The sequence below is a fragment of the Triticum aestivum genome, chromosome 2B (assembly GCF_018294505.1).
Source record: "Triticum aestivum cultivar Chinese Spring chromosome 2B, IWGSC CS RefSeq v2.1, whole genome shotgun sequence".
Lineage (NCBI taxonomy): Eukaryota > Viridiplantae > Streptophyta > Magnoliopsida > Poales > Poaceae > Triticum > Triticum aestivum.
The window spans coordinates 167,208,593-167,214,592 of record NC_057798.1 but is presented as its reverse complement, the minus strand read 5'-3'; positions in this window follow the sequence as shown (position 1 = coordinate 167,214,592).

Genomic DNA, 6,000 nt, shown 5'->3' with positions numbered 1-6,000 from the left:
AGCAGCCCGGCCCAGCTTCAGCGCACCCGCAGCAGCCCCAGCGTAGCCCAGTCCAGCACCACCACAGCCCAGCCGGCCAACCACCTCCCCCTCTGGTAATTCCACCTCCACGTAACACATTTTCACCCTGGCCCCACATGCCATTCTCTCTCCTTCCTCCTTTCTTCCTCCTTGGCAGAACTCCCTCTCTCACGGTAACTCCAGGTTACCTCGGTGCACATGGCCGCCGTGGCAAGGCCGACTCCATCCTCGCCATCCAGCCCCCCTTTTTAACCCCCGTAGCAACTCCTAGGGTTTCCCTCTTCCCCTCTCGCCGCCGCCACCTCTTTCCCTTCCCCTGTTTCTCCTTCTTCCTCAAGAGCCAGAGAACAGAGAGCACCACCGAGAGCTTCGCCGCTGCCTGCGTGGTCGGAGGCCACCACAGTCGTCTCCGGCATGTCCATCTTCTTCCTCGATGTCGACTACATCCGTTCAGACTTCTTCCCCGCCCTAGGTGGCCTCCACTACGTCGCCGTCGCCTTCGTCTTCTTCATGGACAGCAAGTCCACCGGAGTTCCTCGCCTTCTCTCCCTTGATATTCTGCGTCCCCGGCCGCATCCTCATGTCAAAGGTATACTAGGTATACCCAACTTCAACCCTGCTCTTTTCCATCGCGATTAGATCACCGGAGTCGTCGCTAGATCCATGCCATCTTCGTGTTCTCGGTGCTCCGGCGAGTTCTGAATTTTGTTGCGTAATTGCAGTAGTTGCCGTGGTTCCTCGCGCTTCGCCCCACTCTGAATCCTCTCGCACACGCCGCCTCATCGTGCCACTCCCTGCTCGACCCTCTCTGTTCGCGCTCGCACACACAAGACCGAAGCACTGCACGTGCAGCAGCCGCGGAACACCACCCGTGCGGCTTCGGCCGTCGTCGTCTCCATGTCCGAGACGGGCTCCTGCTCGTGCCTGGACACCCACACTCATGCAGTCTGCGACCCACGCTCCCGCAGCTGCTCCGCTTGCACACCCTCAGGGACTTGTCCAGCCCCTGCCTAGCCGTTGCTCGCCGCGCCTCGCCGCACACCCGCACACGGCGTCATTCTTCCAGCCGGAAACCTTGGTCAGCCAGGCTTGGCCTCGCACAAGCACCCACACCCTCGCGTCATTGCTCCACCACAGGCACCCTGGCATGTTTTCGCACCCCCGCCGGTCCTCTGCAACCACATCAGGGGTTTGCTGCTGGCTCCCGTCGCCGGTGAGTCCCCGTGCTCGCGCTTCAGTTTTGGGTCCTGGTCGTGATGCGTATATGCGTTATGTTCGGTTGATCTCCCTTTGCATCACGAACATGTAGCTAGCCTAGTGGTTAGCGCGGCCACTATCCATCCGAGAGGTTCTGGGTTCGATTCCAGGTTCTCCCGTTTTCCTTTTTCCCCTTGCTTCTCTGTTTTACATCGAGCGCACACACCCACAGCCACTCCCGTTTTCCTTTTTCCCCTTGCTTCTCTGTTTTACATCGAGCGCACACACCCACAGCCACTTGGGCCCAATTCCACCTCTGGGCCGCTGCACTCTAGTGCTTTTGGCCCGGGGCATATGTTTTTTTACCAGTCTGTGTATTTTAGCATTTTTCCAATGCATTCGTATTTACAGAAAATGCCCCTGTTTTGTATTGTTAATAACTAATTATGCATGCATCCAAATTAAACAAACTATATATGTAAAATGCTTAGAATTTTGTGTAGATTAATAATATGCCACTTTCATCCATGTTAAAAATGTTTAAAGTGTTGTTTGTTTAAATTTGCTCAAATGCCATGTTAAAATGAGTTATTTCATAACTAATTAACCGTAGCTCCGAATTTAATAAACTTTATATGTAAATGGGGTGGGAAAATGCCTAGTTTAACATGGTGCACTTTATTTTCCTGTTTAACAACAATAAAATATGTTTTAGGGCAGAACAGTACCAAAACTAAAATATGGACATGAGGATTTTCTGGAATTGTTGTTTGTTGTTTCGACCTCATTTAAACTTGCCTAAATAGTTAGTTTACTTTTGCTTCACCTCTTGCCATGTTTAACAACATTTAAAATTGTTTGGTAGCTTATAACGAGATCAAACTAAATAATTGCATGTGGTGTTTTGTCAATATGCAACTCGTTGCATATTGAGCTCCACTTAACTTGTAGTATTGTTTGTTGCACTTTGCCATGCCATGCCGCATTTAAACCGGACATGCATCATACTTGTTTGTGCATCATGTCATGTTCATGCTTGTGCATTTACCATGTTGTTTGTTTCTTTCCGGTGTTGCTTCTTAGTTCCGGTAATGTTGCGATTGTGAGGATTCGTTCGACTACTCCCGTTCGTCTTCTTCATGGACTCGTTCTTCTTCCTTGCGGGATTTCAGGCAAGATGACCGCTATCCTGGATCTCACTACTATCATTGCCATGCTAGTTGCTTCGTTCTATCGCTTTGCTGCGCTACCTATCACCTGTTTATCAAGCCTTCCCAAATTGCCATGAACCTCTAACCTTTGTCATCATTCCTAGCAAACCGTTGCTTGGCTATGTTACCGCTTTTGCTCAGCCCCTCTTATAGCATTGTTAGTTGCAGGTGAAGTTGAAGATTGCTCCATGGTGGACAGGATTTTGTTGGGATATCACAATATCTCTTATATTATTAATGCATCTATATACTTGGTAAAGGGTGGAAGACTCGGCCTTATGCCTGGTGTTTTGTTCCACTCTTGCCACCCTAGTTTCCGTCATACCGGTGTTATGTTCCCGGATTTTGCGTTCCTTACGTGGTTGGGTGATTTATGGGACCCCCTTGATAGTTCGCTTTGAATAAAACTCCTCCAGCAAGGCCCAACCTTGGTTTTACCATTTGCCTCACCTAACCCTTTTTCCCTTGGGTTTCCGGAGCCCGAGGGTCATCTTTATTTTAACCCCCCCCCCTCCCCGGGCCAGTGCCCCTTCGAGTGTTGGTCCGAAATGAGTAGCCTGCGGGGCCACCTCGGGGCAACTCAAGGTCTGGTTTTACTCGTAGCTTGACTTATCCGGTGTGCCCTGAGAACAAGGTACGTGCGACTCATATCGGGATTTGTCGGCACATCAGGCGGCTTTGCTGGTCTTGTTTTACCATTGTCGAAATGTCTTGTAAACCGGGATTCCGAGTCTGATCGGGTCTTCTTGGGAGAAGGTATATCCTTCGTTGATCGCGAGAGCTTATCATGGGCTAAGTTGGGACACCCCTGCAGGGTATAAACTTTCGAAAGCCATGCCCGCGGTTATGTGGCAGATGGGAATTTGTTAATGTTCGGTTGTAGATAACTTGACACCAGATCCGAATTAAAACGCATCAATCGAGTGTGTAGCCGTGATGGTCTCTTTTCGGCAGAGTCCGGGAAGTGAACACAGTTTTGGGTTATGTTTGACGTAAGTAGGAGTTCAGGATCACTTCTTGATCATTGCTAGCTTCACGACCGTTCCTTTTGCTCTCTTCTCGCTCTCATTTGCATATGTTAGCCACCATATATGCTTAGTCGCTGCTGCAACCTCATCACTTTACCCCTTCCTTTCCCATTAAGCTTTGCTAGTCTTGATACCCATGGTAATGGGATTGCTCAGTCCTTGTGGCTCACAGATTACTACAACAACAGTTGCAGGTATAGGTTATACGATGATCATGACGCGAGAGCGATGTTTGCTTGTCTTGGAGTTCTTCTTCTGTTTCTTCTTCGATCAGGGGATAAGCTCCAGGTCGGCAGCCTGGGCTAGCAGGGTGGATGTTGTTTGAGCTTCTGTTTGTGTTTCATTCGTAGTCGGATGTTGATATTGTGTATGATATATTGTTGTATTCGTGTGGCATTGTATGCCTTATGTATGTATCCCCATCTATTATGTAATGTTGATGTAATGATATCCACCTTGCAAAAGCGTTTCAATATGCGGTTCTATCCTTAGTGGGACCTTCGAGTCTCTTTAGGATAGTATCGCATATTGGGCGTGACACAGGTCACTAAGGAAGAACTAGCCCATAACTTCTCTGTCATATACAAAACCAATTGGCCATGGCACATCAGGATGCTAGACAGCTGGACTTTTCTAGTCAAATTCCCCCATCATATCCCTGTAGCAACAGTTGCTGGCTACCCCAACTTTGGACTGCCTGAGATTGATGGAGTTTCAGTCAATGTTGAGGTGTGGAAAGGAGAGATGGAATTTCATGCAGAACTCCAGTCTGTTTGGCTTCAGTTAAGAGGAGTGGCTCCAGCCTGGGCAGGATGGTCAGTTTTAGAGCAAGTTGCCTCTGTTTTGGGCTCTTTGATTGATGTGGACTGGCAGGAAAACTTCAAATCTTTCTTTGAGGTGGTTAGAATCAAAATCAGATGCAAAGACTTTACCAAAATTCCTACTAAAAGAATCTTTGGAATAGGAGACAAGCTGTATAAGATCAAGATTGTTGTGGAACCACCAGTGGATGACCTAGATCAGGATGATCTTCTGGATGAAGACACTGAGAAGAGTAAAGAAAAAGAATCACTGAACAATGCCAATAATGATGATGGGGCTGGAGGCTCTCATCACACTACAAAAAATTCCTCATCTCAGTCTGGGGAAATGGTTCTACCTCTGGAACTCCTCACCAAACTAAGCAAAATGTGCTAGCCTACTTACAGCAACTCCACGACCCCATTTCCTTAGATGAAAGCTTCAAAATGCTGCAAGAGATGGAGATTGGAGATGATGATGAGGAGGATAACATCAACTTGCTAGAGGACCAGGCTGAGGTGGTAGTGGAGAATGAATCCCTGGAAGAAGTGGTTTTCAGTCCAGGTCTTACCACAAACACAACTCATGCCCCACCCATCCTTCAAAAATGGGGGCCAGTCCAGGCACAGAGAAAGAGCTCCAGAATTGACATTGGTGGGAGAACAATCATGGAGATTGCCATGGGGTCAAAGAAGGTCCGGAACCTAGAAGAGCCTAAAGGTAAACACAAAGGTACAGTTAAGAAAAACTCCTTTGAGAATTTCCATGATCCTACATTTATTTCTGTAGCTAGAATGGTAGGAGTAGAGATTGATGTACAGAAAGAAAGTTATGCTTCTGTAGTCTCTAAGAGCAAAATCCCTAAAGGGCCTGCAGGGCCTATCCACATAGGAAGTGTTGCTCAAGCGGATAGCATAGCTAGAGACAATGTACATAACACTTTAGGAAAAGATGGTGTAGAAAAAATAGGCTCCTTGGGTAAGCCTGTTGGGCTAGAAACCCAAAAGGTTGACTTAGATTCTCCTGTTACACCTGTGGGGTTAAACAGGAGCTCTACTGCTGCTGATGACCAGAGTATTATATGGTCTAAAATCTCCAAACATAGGCGGGGCAAGCACCCCAAGAAAGCACTCTTTTAATATGAATTGTTTATTCTGGAATATCAGGGGTATCACCACCCCAGGAAAGAAACCATGTATTGTAGATACCTTGACTAAAAGAAATGCTAGTATAGTTGCTTTCCAGGAAACTAAGAAAGAAGAGCTTACTACTTCCTTTCTTAAGTCCATTAGTGGGAATAAGAATTTTATTTGGCATCATCTCCCTGCTGTAGGCACTGCTGGTGGTATTTTGGTTGGTGTAGATGCAGATATTTTTGAGGTCCTGCAATGGAGCTCACTGAATTAGTCTGTGTCCTGTAACCTAAAAGTTAAAGCTAATGGGACCTGTTTTAGAGTTATAGCTATTTATGGCTCTCCATATGATGAGGGCAAAGATGATTTTATCTCTGAACTCCATAGCCTCTTTGTAGATGACCAAATGCCCACTCTCATAGGAGGGGATTTTAATCTAGTTAGATATCAGCAAGATAAGAGTAATGGTAATATTAACCATCTCTGGGCTGATAAATTTAATGCCTGGGTGGAAATATGGAGCCTTCTAGAAATTAGGATGTCAGGTAGGAAATTCACTTGGGCTAATAACCAAGAGAATAACATCATGACTACCATAGATAGGATCTT